This window comes from Piliocolobus tephrosceles, chromosome 5 (genome assembly GCF_002776525.5).
Source record: "Piliocolobus tephrosceles isolate RC106 chromosome 5, ASM277652v3, whole genome shotgun sequence".
Taxonomy (NCBI): Eukaryota; Metazoa; Chordata; class Mammalia; order Primates; family Cercopithecidae; genus Piliocolobus; species Piliocolobus tephrosceles.
In genome coordinates, this window is record NC_045438.1 from 134,292,628 (window position 1) to 134,307,983 (window position 15,356).

The following is a 15,356-nucleotide window of genomic DNA, read 5'->3' on the forward strand; positions in this document are numbered from 1 at the left end:
CTGGTTCAAGCGATTCTCCTGTCTCAGCCTCCCGAGTAGCTGGGATTACAGGCATGCACCATCATGCCCAGCTAATTTGTATATTCTTAGTAGAGATGGGGTTTCATCATGTTGGCCAGGATGGTCTCTATCTCCTGACCTCATGATCCACCCACATTGGCCTCCCAAAGTGCTGGGATTACCAGTGTGAGCCACGACGCCCGGTCTATGATTAACTTTTTAATGAATCACCAAACTGTTTTCCACAGTGGCTGTACCAGTTTACATTCCCATCAGCAATATACAAGTGTTTCAATTTCTACACTTCCCTGCAACACTCGGTTTTTTATTTTATTTTATTTTTAGTTTTATTTGTGAATCAGGCAACCTCTCAAACCAGAGCAGGCTCAGAGACTCCTAACACTTGCTATTTTCTGTTTTTATAATGGCCATCATAACGGGTGTGAAGTGATATCTCACTGTGTTTTTTATTTGCATTTCCCTAATGATCAGTGATGTTGAACATCTTTTCATGTGCTTATTGACCAACTATACATCTTCTTTGGAGAAAAGTCCTTTACCTGTTTTTTAACTGGGTTGTTTGTGTTTTTTGCTATTGAGTTGTAGAAGTTCTATACATAGTCTGGATATTAACCCCTCATTAGATATATGATTTGCAAATATTTTCTCCCGTTTTGTGGGCTGCTTTTCACCCTTTTGATAGTGTCCTTTGATGTACGAAAGTCTTAAATTTTAATGAAGCTCAATTTATTTTTTCCTTTTGTTGCCTGTGCTTTTGGTGTTATATCCAAGAAACTATTGCCAAATCCAATGTCATAAAGATTCTTCCCTGTATTTTCTTTTTCTTTTTTTTTTTTTTTTGAGGCAAAGTTTCACTATGTCGCTCAGGCTGGAGTGCAGTGGTACCATCTCAACTCACTGCAGCCTCCACCTCCCTGGTTAAGCAATTAGCCTCCTGAATACCTGGGATTACAGGCGCCCATCACTGTGCCTGCGTAATTTTTTTGTACTTTTAGTAGGGACGGGATTTCACCACGTTGGCCAGGCTGGTCTCGAACTCCTGACCTCAAGTGATCCTCCCACCTCAGCCTCCCAAAGTGCTGGGATTACAGGTGTGAGCCACTGTGTCCAGCTCATCCCTATATTTTCTTCCAAGAATTTAAAAAATTTAGTTCTTATATTTATGTCTTTGATTCATTTTGAGTTAATTTTTGTATGTAGTATAACAAGAGTCCCCAACCCCTTGTTGGAAACCAGGCTGCACACCAGGAGGTAAGTGGTGAGCAAGGAACCTTGTATTTAGCCACTCCCCCTCACTCACATTACCGCCTAAGCTCCGCCTCCTGTCTGGCAGCATTAGATTCTGATGGGAGCGCAAACCCTACTGTGAACTGTGAATGTGAGGGATCTAGGTTGCACGCTCCTTATGAGAATCTAATGCCTCGGGATCTGTCGCTATCTCCCATCACCCCCAGATGGGACTGTCAAGTTGCAGGAAAAGCTCAGGGCTCCCACTGATTCTATATTATGACCAGTTGTATAATTATTTCATTATATGTTATAATGTAATAATAATAGAAATAAAGTATCCAATAATTGTAATGTGCTTGAATCATCCACCAAACCTCCCCCAACCCTGGTCTGTGGAAAACTATCCCCCAACCCCAGTCTGTGGAAAAACTGTTTTCCACAAAATCAGTCCCCCGTGCCAAAAAGGTTGGGAACTGCTGTGGTACAAGGTATGGATCCAATTTCATTCTTTTGCATGTGGATATCCAGTTTACTTACCTGGGACACTTACTTTTTGTCTTTTTTAGACCAAGTCTTGCTTTGTGGCCTAGGCTGAAGTGCAGTGGTGCAATCACAACTCACTGCAGCCATGACCTTCCTGGGGTCAGGTGATCCTCCCACCTCAGCCTCCAGAGTAGCTGGGACTACAGGTGTGTGCCACCATGCCTGACTAATTTTTTGTATATTTAGTTGAGACAAGGTTTTGCCATGTTGCCCAGACTGGCAATCCACCCGCCTCGGCCTCCCAAAGTGTTGGGATTACAGGTGTGCCCAGCCAAGACACTTTTAAAACTCCTCAAGACCAGGCTGTTGCATGGGAAAAATTACTTGCAAATCATATATCTAATGATATATGATATATCTGATGATATGTCATATGATGAGGGATTAATACTCAGAATATATACAGAACTTCTACAACTTAATAACAAAATACCAAACAAACCAGTTAAAAAACAGGCAAAAGGGCTGGGTGTGGTGGCTCGTGCCTGTAATCCCAGCACTTTGGGAGGCCGAGGCAGGTGGATCACAAAGTCGGGAGATCGAGCCCAGCCTGGCCAATATTGTGAAACCCCGTCTCTACTAAAAATACAAAAATTAGCCAGGCGTGGCGGCACGCACCTGTAGTCCCAGCTACTTGGGAGGCTGAGACAGAAAAATCGCTTGAACCCAGGAGGCAGAGGTTGCAGTGAGCCAAGTTCATGCCACTGCACTCCAGCCTGGCAACACAGGGAGACTAAGTCTCAAAAAAAAAAAAAAACCCAAACAAACAAAAAACAGGCAAAGGACTTTTCTGCACCCCAGAATCTCTGTGGTGGGGCACAGGCATCAGAACTCAAGGTTTCCCAGGTGATTCCCATGGGCAGCCCAGAATAAAACCATTGTCTATGACACTGAAATTTTAGTCCCAATTGTATTGGTCTCTGTATTCTCAGTTTCTAGCATGAGGTGTGGCCCATGGACACACAGAATAGGGTGTACACTGGGTCCCGTGGGGACTTTGGGAGATTCTAGTCCTAGAAATTATCAAATAAATGGGCCCCCTAGCACCATGCCATGCCCACTGCTTTGCCAGGTGCATTCAAGAAGATGAACAAGAACTGACCATGGGTTCAGTCCCAGCAGAGTGTGGGAGGGATCGAGAGAGACTATGGAGTCGGATAGCTACAGAGTGATGGACAGTGTGGGGCAGGGTGTCTGTTCACAGAATCAGAGAGGTGTGGCTGCCTGGGGTCAGGGCTGGGGCACACACACCCTTGGATGGGATTCCAAGAAGGAGGAAGAGCTCGAGGTGAGCTTGCGAGGAGCCTTGTTGGAGAAGCTTCCCAATGGTTGCAGCAGCTAACTTCTGCGAAAGCCTGTCTGCCCATGCTTTCCACAGTGCCTCCTCATCTTTAACCGGGCATGAGAGCAGCACCTACCTCACAGGGCGACTGGGAGCATACCTGAGCTAAGGCATGAAAAGCACCTGGAACGGTGCCTGACACACAGGAAGCACTCAATATTGTCAGTTATATATTCCATCATTATCTCCCTTAATCTCAACAACCCTAAGAGATGCACACCACTGGCTGGGCGTGGGGCTCAGCCTGTAATCCCAGCACTTTGGGAGGCCGAGGCAGGAGGATCACCTGAGCTCAGGAGTTCGAAACCAGCCTGGCCAACATGGTGAAACCCTGTCTCTACTAAAGATAAAAAAAAAAAAATTAGCCAGGCATTGTGGTGGGCGCCTGTATTCCCAGCTACTTGGGAGGCTGAACCATGAGAATTGCTTGAACCCAGGAAGTGGAGGATGCAGTGAGTCAAGATTTCACTTCAGGCCGGGCACGGTGGCTCAAGCCTGTAATCCCAGCACTTTGGGAGGCCGAGACGGGCGGATCACGAGGTCAGGAGATCGAGACCATCCTGGCTAACATGGTGAAACCCCGTCTCTACTAAAAATACAAAAACTAGCTGGGCGAGGTGGCGGGCGCCTGTAGTCCCAGCTACTCGGGAGGCTGAGGCAGGAGAATGGCGTAAACCCGGGAGGCGGAGCTTGCAGTGAGCTGAGATCCGGCCACTGCACTCCAGTCTGGGTGACAGAGCAAGACTCCGCCTCAGAAAAAAAAAAAAAAAAAGATTCCACTTCAGCCTGGGCGACAGAGCAAGATCAGACTCTGTCTCAAAAAAAAAAAAAAAAAGAGAGAGAGAGAGAGAGATGCATATCATTATCTATATGTTTTTTTTAAGTTGAAACTGGAGATCAGAAAGGTGAAGTCAATTGTCCAGTGTCACACAGCAGGAATGAGCCAGGATTCAGACTCTATTGTATCCAGCTCCAAAGCCCATGCACAAATCTTCCGCAAAACTTGGGGACCGGAGGCTGGAGTCCTGGAATCCAGGAATCCAGAGTTGGAAGGGGTCACTCAAAGCCACTTTGTCTGGTCTAACCATTTCATTTGTAGAGAAAGATGACCAGAGAAGGGAGCATGTCAGATTGAGGAGGGTGCAGAGCTGAGGCTTCTAAACAGACTGACAGGCAGGACAAGCCACAGCCTTGGCCTCAGCATCAGTCTCCCCACGAGTCAGCAAGCTCTGCCTCTCCCATCTCCAGCCAACACAGCTGAAGGCATACTAAGGAGCTGGGGTACCATCCAGGAGGAGGAGGACGAGCAGCCTCTGCGCCAAGAGCTCACCATCTGCCTCCCGCCTCAGGCTGGCAGAGATCACCCCAGAAGCCCCCAGCCCCTATCCCTCTCAGCCTGGGCCTGCAGCCCAGAGACCCTCTGACAGGCCCCCATCGCAGCCTCCTCCCCACTGCGGGGAGGAAGTCAGGCAATTACAGATGACCTTTGCAGGAGAGCAGAAGGTAAACTAGAATTCATTTTCCTGTGCAATTTTCATAATTACCACGGCAATTATCCCCAGTGAGCCACTGTGACCAAGGCTTCACTCAGCCCAGGTGCTGAGCCTCTCCAGCCAGGTTTTGGTCCCTCACCCTCCCCATCATAGGCTGCCTTTAGTCCCGTGGCACAATCACCTGCACAACTGCTGCCTCTCTGCTCTCCAGCTACAACCACACAGCACACAGGGAGCTGACTTCATCCCTGTTGTAGGGATGGGGAAACTGAGGCTCGCCTCACCAAGGATAAGGGGTCTGTAAGCAGTTGAGTTCTGATAGGAGTTAGATCTTAACACCTCACCTACACCCCATTTCTTCCCACTCTACATTCTCCTGGGCCTGGGTGAGACAGAGGGGCCCTCTGAGTAATCTCTCCTTCAGAAACAGTGGGGAGATGGAAACACAACTAGTACAATTTAGGAAAGTAGTTTCTAAACCTGTATGTGCAACAAAATCTCCTTTAAAAAATGCACATTCCTGGCCAGGCGCGGTGGCTCACGCCTGTAACCCCAGCACTTTGGGAGGCCGAGGTGGGTGGATCACCTGAGGTCAGGAATTCAAGACCAGCCTGGCCAACAGGGTGAAACCCTGTCTCTACTAAAAATACAAAAATTAGCCAGGTGTGGTGGTGCGCACCTGTAATCCCAGATACTCGAGAGGCTGCGGCAGGGGAATTACTTTAACCCAGGAGGTGGAGGCCGCAGAGAGGCAAGATCGTGCTATTGCACTCCAGCCTAGGTGACAGAGTGAGACTCTGTCTGGGAAAAAAAAAAAAAAAAAAAAACATATTCCTGATCCCCACGTTGGAGATTCTGATTCTGCTGATCTAGGGTAAAATCCAAGTGTCCCTGTTTTGGTTTTCACTTATAAAGTTCCTTCATGTGATTTCAATCATTAGCCCATATATGGGAAAAGTTAGGTGATAAAGGAAAGAATTCCTGAATATTTCTTGTTCTTTCCCTCACTGTCACCATTTCCAACAACCAAAAGCTCCTTCTTCTGCACATCTAAATAACCACTGAGAGAGTTAAGGGAAGAGATGTGAGTCATTCACACTTTAGTATAAATAAGCTCACTCAGCTAGCTTTTTGCCTAATGCCTAGCTGAGATCCTGCCCATTTTGGGGGAGAAGAGGGTAAGAATTAGGAGTGTTGCTGGAGGAGGAAAGAGAAGAGAGCCGGAAGAGGGAGGGAATAGAGCTGCTTCTGAGAGAGGTGTTAAGAGTGAGGCACCTTGAACTGAGCCAAATGACTTGAATGGTAAATACCATAATGGGAAAACCAGAGAGAGGCTTGGACTTACAGTAACTAGCACTAGTGCCAGAGTTCAGACAACAACTAGCCAGTGTTTGCTGGAGCTCTGAGGGAGAGGATGAGCACAGTATAAAAACCTGCCTATACAGCCGATAGCTGGGGGAGTGATCTAATGCCTCAATACTCAAAGTATGGTCCAAGGACCAGCAGCACTGGCATCACCTGGGAGTTTGTTAGAAATGCGGGCTGAGGCTAGGTTTGGTGGCTCATACCCTAGCACTTTGGGAGGCCAAGGCAGGAGGATTGCTTGAGCCCAGGAGTTCAAGAGCAGCCCGGGAAACACAGCCAAACACCATCTCTACAAAAAATTTAAAAATTAGCCAGGCATGGTGGTACACACCTGTGGTTCCAGCTACTTGGGAAGCTGAGGTGGGAGGATTGCTGGAGCCCAAGAGGTTTAGGCTGCAGTGAGCTGTGAATGCACCACTGCACTCAGGCCTGGGCAACACAGCAAGACTCTGTCTCAAAAAAGAACAAAGAAAAGAGGTCGGGCGCAGTGGCTCACACCTGTAATCCCAGCACTTTGGGAGGCCGAGGCAGGTGGATCACGAGGACAGAAGATCAAGACCATCCTGGCTAACATGGTGAAACCCCGTCTCTACCAAAAATACAAAAAAAATTAGCTGGGTGTGGTGGCGGGCGCCTGTAGTCCCAGCTACTCGGGAGGCTGAGGCAGGAGAATGGCGTAAACCCGGGAGGCAGAGGTTGCAGTGAGCCGCGATAGTGCCACTGCACTCCAGCCTGGGCGACAGAGCGAGACTCTGTCTCAAAAAAAAAAAAAGAACAAAGAAAAGAAATGCAGGCTCTTAGGACCACCAGACCTACTGAATCAGAATCTTTTAAAAAGGCCCCCAGGAGACACCTGTGTGCATTAAGGTTGGAGAAGCTCTGATTAAAGCACAGCGAGCTCTGGGAATGACCTGCTTGGAAGAGGACATTGATGAGCAAGAGGTAGGGGCATACCATGAAACAAAGAATGGGGGTGGGCACTGGGGAACTGGGCAGAGCAGGTTAACTCTACCAAGGAGCTAGCCTGAGTTGCTTTCTAAAGGAAGGGGAGGGTAAGATAGGCCAATAAAACTAACAAGTAGCTAAATTTTGCGTCCTGGACTTGGAATCTACAGCTTGGTTTCAGGGTCAGTTTTACTGATTTCTGTGTGACTTTGCCCAAGTAACTGACCTCAGTTTTGTCTTCTGTCAAATAGAGCTGATATTCTATTCTCTTGCTGCCTTTAGAGATATTATGAGAACCAAAGGAGCTAAGATGAGAAAAAGTGCATTGGAGGCCATGAAACGCTGGACAGGGCAAGTCAAAGCGGCTGCTTCCTAGTGTCCACAGAAGCCTGACCTCCCAGGCAGCAAAGCTTACCCTTGCTCCCTTTCCACACCTGACAGCTGGAATCCCATGCTGAAAGGAGCTGGACAAGCCTGGGCACTTGAGGATGTTATGATCTCACAATACTTTAATGTGTCTGCCAGGATTTGGTTTGGAAGACCCTTGGGATTAGAATCAGGTAGCCAAGTGAGGGTGGTCCAAGGGCTCCCCATATCTCACATCCTCCTACCTACTGGGGAGCATTGGTTCCCCACCAGGCTGCACAACAGAATCAGTGATGTCTGGACCATCAGGGTGACTAAAATGAAAAGACAGATAATATCAAGCGTTGGTGAGGATGCAGAGTAATCAGAACTCTCAAACACTGCTGGTGGGATTGTAAAATGGGATCAGCCATGTTGAAAACTATGCAGCAATCTCTATTGAAGTTCAGCACACATACCCCTTAGACCAGCACTTCCACCCTTGGGCTTACACGCAGCAGAAATGAGTGCTCCAGGCCACCAAAAGACATGCACATGAATGTTTGCAGCAGCCATATTCATAGTAGCCCCCAAACAATCCACGTGCCCACCAATAGCTGAAAGACTAAGCAGATAAACTGTGTCCAGTGCTATGCCCTGTGCCATCCCAAAGCCCAGCATCAGGGTGAAGACCCTCCATCCTCCAGCTGCAGTGGGTATTTACTACTGACAATTCTGAGAGTTCTTTTCCAAGAATTCCCCTCCTCTTGCTGGCCCCCTCCCAGGGGCAACTCATATCCAACTAGTGCTTGACCCAGGCCTGGATCCCTTGCTTGATTCAAGACAACTCTGAAGCACCCTCCCAGCCCCAGCACTCCATATGGGATCAACTGAGGCCTGTGTTAAAAGGGCATCTTAGCTCACCCTCTCCCACTCTCTGCCCTGTCCTACTTCCCTATCCTCTTTTCTCATGTGTATGGTTTTTATTTATTTATACCTTGTATTTTAGACACAGGTACATGTGCAGGTTTGTTACATGGGTATATATTGCACCAGGTAGTAAGCACAGTATCCAATAGGTAGTTTCATGACCCACAGTTCCCTCCTTCCCTTCTCTAGAAGTCCATGGTATCTACTATTCCCATGTTTATATTCTTGGATGCTCAATGTTTAGCTCCCACTTATAAGTGAGCATGCACTGTTTGGTTTTCCGTTTATGCATTAATTCACTTAGAATTATGGCCTCCAGGCCAGGCACAGTGGCTCATGCCTGTAATCCCAGCACTTTGGGAGGCTGAGGCAGGTAGATCACTTGAGGTCAGGAGTTCGAGACCAGCCTGACCAACATGGCGAAACCCCATCTCTACAAAAATACAAAATTAGCCGGGCATGGTGGCACATGCCTGTAATCCCAGCTGGAGGCTGAGGCAGGAGAATCGCTTGGACCCAGGAGGCAGAGGTTGCGGTGAGCTGAGATCGAGCCATTGCACTCCAGCCTGGGCTACAAGAGCGAAACTCTGTCTCAAAATAAATAAAAGTAAATAAAAATTAGCTGGGCATAGTGATGCGTGCCTGTAGCTACAGCTACTGGGGAGGCTGAGGCAGGAGAATTGCTTGAACCCAGGAGGAGGAGGTTGCAATGAGCGGAAATTGCACCACTGCACTACAGCCTGGGCAACAGAGTAAGACTCTGTCTCAAAAAAAAAAAAAAAAAAAAAAAAAGAATTATGGCCTCCAGCTCCATCCATGTTGCTGCAAAGGACATGATTTTATTCTTTTTCATGGTTGCATAATATTCCACAGTGACATACCATCTCACACCAGTCAGAATGGCTATAATAAAGGTCAAAAAAGAACAGAGGCAGGCAAGGCTGAGGACAAAAGGGAACACATATACACTGTTGGTAGGAATGTAAATGAGTTCAGCCACTATGGAGAGCAGTTTAGAGATTTCTCAAAGAACTGAAAACAGAATTACCATCTGACCCGCAATCCCATCACTGGGGCATATACCCAGAGAAAAACACATCATTCTACCAAAAAGAACATATATTTGTACGTTCATCTCTACACTAGTCACAATAGCAAAAAAGGGAATCAATGTGGTGGATTAAAGAAAATGTGGTGCATTTACACCAAGCAGCACACAGCCCTCTCCTTTTATACGTGGTGTTCCAACGAGCACTTCCCAGCGACTCTCCTGCACACAAGTCTCCAAGTCAGAACCTAACCTACCCCAGTTGGTATCAGGACTGATTCTAGGAAGCAGCCTCTGAACCCTGGGACCCAGAAGCTGGGTCGCCCACTGTCGCTGGTGCTAGGAGAGCTGGCACCCAGCAGGTAGCAGGGAAGAGACCGCACTGCAGGGACAAGAGCTCCCGAATTGGAGAGGCCGGGGGAGTGGTAATTAATTATAAAGTCTGTGGAAGGGGATGGCTGTGCTGGGGCCCGCGTGCACTAAAGAAAGACAACGCAAGGCTGAGTGTGACTCAGCACTAATTTAAGGCCAAGTGAGAAAGCCAAGGGCCTCCTTAGCAGCAAATAAATCCTCCTCTCCTGCAGCTGGAGGGGAGGAAAAAGCTGAGGAGCAGGCCAGGGTGTAGCTATGAGTGGAGCGTAAAACAGAAGAAGTTCAGTGCTCAGCCCACGATGAGTCGGCTGCGTCAAGTTCAGAACCTGCTTGGGAAAGAGTGAGGTGCAGACGTGACCCCCGGCGAGCACCCCCCCCTGCTTGAAGACTATGCAGATAGGATCAGGGGCTGGCCCAAGGCCGGGGTGGGACATCAAGTGGGATAAAGGAGAGTCAATCCCATAATACGAGGATTAACACCCTGGCAAGAGGGCCTTAACATGCTGCTTGGAGAAAACGAAAGCCCACAGTAGAAGTCGCCAGGGATGCCGTGTCAGGCCGTGGAAGAAAGGATCCAAAGGCCTGGAGAAGAGGGCGTGCTTGGGTTTCTGCCATGTCTGGCCAGAAACCCACTCACTATCTGTCTTCTGCAGGAAGGTCAGGCAGGCACCTGATTTACCAAGGCCAACGGGAAAGCCCTAAGAAGCCCAGGTGAATGTCCTCTGAAGACCTGCTAGTTGGAGCTGCAGTTACAGAACTGGGTGCCCTGACAACAGCGGGGATGACAGGATCCCGAAGAAAGAGGCCAGGTGGCGGCGCCTGGTCATTAGAAGCGCAGGCTCAGGAGTCATCAGGTGGAGGCAGTTACCACCGCTAGCAGCCAGGTCAGAGCTGCCAGACCCGCCAAGCCATGGAAATGGTTCATAGACTCCGTGTCCCAGGGCAAGCCAGATGGGCAGCCAACAAGGACACTGCCCACCCGATGCAATCAAAAGAGCCCAAGGACTGGGCATGGTGGCTGACACCTGTAATCCCGGCACTTTGGGAGGCCTAAGTGGGAGGATCCCTTGAGCCTAGGAGTTCAAGATCAGCCTGGGCAACACAGAGAGATCTTGTCTCAAAAAAAAAAGTTTTTAAATTAGCCAGGTGTGGTGGTGCATGCATATGGTCCCAGCCACTCAAGAGGCTGGGGCGGGAGGCTCACTTGAACCCAGAGGTCGAGGCTGCAATCAGTGAGCCTTGATCACACTACTGCACTCCAGCCTAGGTGACAGAGTGAGACCCTGTCTCCAAAAAAAAACAAAAAAGAACATCCAAGGCTTGATGATGGGGGTTGAGGGCAGCAACCCAATGAAGAGTCCTGATCCTTTGAGAAGTTTCCAGACCTGAGTAAGGTTTCACATCCAACTGACGGAAGGAGAGACCAGGTCCCCAGAAGGAAGGACCCTGCAACCCTGAATCAGCACATGTGATGATGATTCCATCATCCTTCCCGAGAAGGGCTTACACGCCTTTTACTTGAGTAACCATATGTGGGAGAAAGATGAATACTCAGGCACTTCAAAGACTGTGAGACACAGGGTCCACAGGGACATTGGTCTGGGGACCCAAAGAGGCATCATGGCCCCCTGTTAGGGGGGGAGCCTATGGGGGCAGGTGATGAGTGGAGTCCTGGCCTGGCTTTGGCTCACAGGGAGTCCAGTGGATCCACAGGACATCCAGTGGTGGTCTCGCTGGTCCCTGAGTGTATAATTGGAATAGACACACATTGCAGAACCCCCACACTGGTGCTTTGGCCCGTGGGGCAAAAGCTACTATGATAGCTCTTGGAAGCCTCTGAAACTGCCTCTGAAACTACCTGCTATCAAAGGAAGTGTGGCTGTGGGTTTTCGACGTCAAACCCGCCGGTCTCACCACACACCGCACCACCCAGCACTGCCGCCGGATGGGGTGATGTAACAGCCCTTTGGATGCAGCTGACCAAGAGCTCTACCGTACAGGATGGTGGCTGTAATTCCTGACAATGTGCTGTATTGTTGAGCATTGCTACAAGAATAGATTTTAAGTGTTCTCTCACCATAAAAGTATCCTTAGCTTGATTTAGCCGTTCCACAATTTCAAAACATCATGTTTCACACCATAAAAATATACTTTTTTTTTTTTTTTTTGAGACAAACTCTCACTCTATCACCCAGGCTGGAGCGCAGTGGCACCATCTCAGCTCACTGCAACCTCCACCTCCCGGCTCCAGCGATTCTCCTGCCTCAGCCCCCCAAGGAGCTGGAACGACAGGCACACGCCACCACATCTGACTAATTTTTGTATTTTTAGTAGAGACAGGGTTTCACCATGTTGCCCAGGCTGGTCTCGACCTTCTGAGCTCAAGTGATCCGCCTGCCTCGGCCTCCCAAAGTATTAGGATTATGGGTGTGAGCCACTGTGCACAGCCAATACAGACAATTTTTATTTGTCACTTTAAAAAATAATAGGCCAGGTGAGGTGGCTCATGCCTGTAATCCCAGCATTCCGGGAGGCCAAGGCGGGAGGATTGCTTGAGCCCAGGAACTCAAGACCAGCCTGGGCAACAAATCAAACAACCAGTCAATCAAATAAATAATAATAAAAAGATGCAGATGAGGTGTCAGCTTGGAGCTGATCCCCTGCAAGGATGGCGAGCTGTCTTCTGGAACATGGCGCACATTGTAATGACTACTGTATGGTGCTGAGTCCCTAATGGGACCAGAATAGATGCATCTAAGAACTACAGGGTAGAAGTAGGAGGAGCCCCACTCACCACCACACCCAGGGACAACTCTGGGCACTGCAAGGTTAGAAATCCTGGTTCCCAAAGGGGAAATAGTTCCGCCAATAGACAGCAAAAGTCAGATTAAACTTTCAGCTATAACTACCACCACTTCCCTTCAGGTCCCTTGTGGCAAGAAACCAGCAGGGAAAAAAAAAACAACAGAGAGTCACCATCCTGGCAGGAATAACTGGCCCTGATCATCCACAGGGGCCTTCTGTAAAAGCCTCACACTGTTTGTACAGCAAGGGCCAGGGAAGAAGAATAGCATTGGCAGCCAGGCAATTCCCTGGGACATCTCTTGGTGCTCCCTTGCCTGGTATTGATGGGAAATGGGCAAGGGCAATGGTCACGGTTTGAGAAGAGCAGGATGGTCAGAGACTCAGACTCCCTGAGACTAGACCTACGCCAACTACACAGTGGTGGAGAAGGGCAAACCACTCAGCCCACCGGAGCACGGCGGACTTTCACAGATGGCGCACTGAGCGCCAAACAGCACATTGCACGTGATTCCATGTCTATGAAGTTCCAGAACAGGCAAACCTGAGCCTGACAGGAGAGTGGTTACCAGGGGCAGATGTGAACTGGGAAGGGGCAGGAGGGAACCTTCCGGGATGCGGGATCCTGTTCTGTGTAGTGGCTCATGTTCACTGACATGCACTTTGTACTTTAATTGATTAACTGATTGATTGATCGAGACAGGGTCTCACTCCATTGCCCAGGCTGGAGTACAGTGGTGTAATCATAGCTCACTGCGGCCTCAACCTCCCTGGGCTTAGCTGATCCTCCTGCCTCAGCCTCCTAAGCAGCTGGGATTACAGGCGCACACACCCAGCTAATTTTTTTGTTTGTTTTTTTTTGGGGGTTGAGGCCAGTGCCGTGTTGCCCACACTGGTCTCAAACTCCTGAGTTCAAGTAATTTGCCTGCCTCAGCCTCCCAGGGTGCTGGGATTACAGGCGTGAGCCACCACACCCAGCTATATCTCAATTTAAAAAATACCAATGCCCAGGCCCCAGCCCAGTTAAATCAGAAAAGTCTAATATGCGGCCAGGGTCCAGAAGATCCTAGGCTGGGGTCCGCTGCAGCGGAGAGAGGCGCTGTCCCGACATGCAGAGCGGCTGTACCGAGGCTCCAAGGCAGGAGGAGACAGAGAGGCCCACGGAGCAGGCCCCGCGAAGGCAACCTTACACAGCTGACAGGGTCGCGGTGGGCACAGAGTGGCCCAGGTATGTTGTGCCCATAGAGCTTAGGGGAGGGAGGAAGAGGACCAGCAACAGCAACGTCACCTTCTCGCTGTCTGGCCTTGGGACATCGCTTTCCCTGTCTGGACCCCAGCGTCCTCCCTGCTGGTGCAGCGCTGGACTGGAATGGGATGCGGGAGGGACAGGGTCTAGTCGAATCCCAGTTCCATACCCCATGCCCTCCAGGCCCCGTTCAGACCTCAGTCCTGCCCTAGCTGGCAACTTACCTGGCCCCCTTCCTGTTTTCTCATCTGCAAAGCGGGGGTGATGGCGCCTGCTTCACCCGGTGGCTGTGAGAACTGCATTGGAGACAAATATTTTACAACACCTCCTCCTCCCTCCCTCTCAGCTGACAGCTGTGCCGCTTATTTCTCTGAGAAAAAGAGAGGCACCTAGAGACACTGCGGCCCCACACCCACCTCACCCCACCCCTAGGCCCTGCCGCCCTCCCCATGGGTTCCCAGGCCCCCTGTCCCTCCACCCCTCACCCCTTAGGCTGGGCACTCCTGCTGCCGGGCTGGGATGTGCTCTCCCCTCTCCCCAGTGATCGCTTTTCCCTCACATAGAATCTTTCCCATGCAGAGAGAATCATGCTGTTGTTTCTCTCATTTAAGAGAAAGTCAAAAGGGCCCCCTAGACCGCCCAGTGCCCCCCACGTTGTGGGCCCATGTGTCTCCTCCCTCCGGTGGCAGAGGACACTCCTGGAAAGGCCTGCCCATCCTCTCCATGTCCACTCCCTCCGAAGCCTTTCCAGTCGGCCTCTGGCCCTCACCAGCCACTGCTGACCCCCATGGCCAGTCTCCAGTCCTCCTCCTTGGCAGCACGCTGTCCGCCCTGGCACCCGTGCCTCCGGGCTCCTCAGGCACCACACTCCCACTCTGTGTCACACCTCCGTCTCCCTGGGTGGGCCCTCCCATGGCCAGGACTCAGGCCTGGGGCCTCTTCTCTTCTCCATTCATGTCTACTCCCTCTGGGATCTCATCAGAGCAGTGGCCTTAGATCTCCCTGAACTGCGGCCTCACATATCCACCCACCTCCTCAACGGCCCCACTTGGATGTAGGTACAGGCCAACTTAACATGTCCCCATACGACAGCCCCCAGCCTGCTCCAACGCTGGCCTTTGCCATCTCAGGATACAACACCACTGTTCACCCAAGAACTTAGGAATCTCCCTCACCCTACACCCCGCTGATTCTCCCTTCAAAATATACGCAGAATCCAGCCACCTCTCACCTGTCGGCCACAGATCCCAGGGTCTGCCCCAGCCCCCTCTCCCACCCAGAGGGCTATGTGGCCTTCTAATGAGCCCCCCTGCTTCTACCCTCGACCCCTACTGTCTATCTGCCAGACGGCAGCTGCAGTCATCTTTTTAAAACATAAATAATGTCACTAAAGTTGATACACAATCCCCCACTGCTAAATTTGACTGGCTTTTTTTAAAATTGAAAAATAAAAACACAAATATAATTTTTTTTTTGACACATCACACCCCTGCCGAAACCCTCCAGCGAGTGACTCACCAATCTGAGAACAGGTAGGCTGTGCCTCCGGGCCCCAACCTGTTGACTCATCCTCACCTCCCCCACTCCCCACGACCACTCTCCACACCTCACTCCACCCCAGGCCCCCTGTGCTGCTTCTTCCCTGCCTCGGAGCTAGCACCTGCGGCTTCCTGT

At 50.1% G+C, this 15,356-nt stretch overlaps 1 protein-coding gene across 2 annotated transcripts in view; it reads right to left on the bottom strand.

The window, feature by feature from the left end:
* Positions 1 to 15,356, bottom strand: part of PACSIN1 (protein kinase C and casein kinase substrate in neurons 1) — a 75,214-nt gene that overhangs the window by 40,635 nt on the left and 19,223 nt on the right. The window contains exon 2 of one of the 2 annotated variants that reach the window (XM_023212560.2): positions 13,907 to 13,978. The exons of the other annotated variant lie outside the window; for it this stretch is intronic. The gene's annotated coding sequence lies outside the window, so the exon portion shown is untranslated. The remainder of the gene's footprint in view (positions 1 to 13,906; positions 13,979 to 15,356) is intronic. 2 annotated transcript variants of the gene reach the window in all.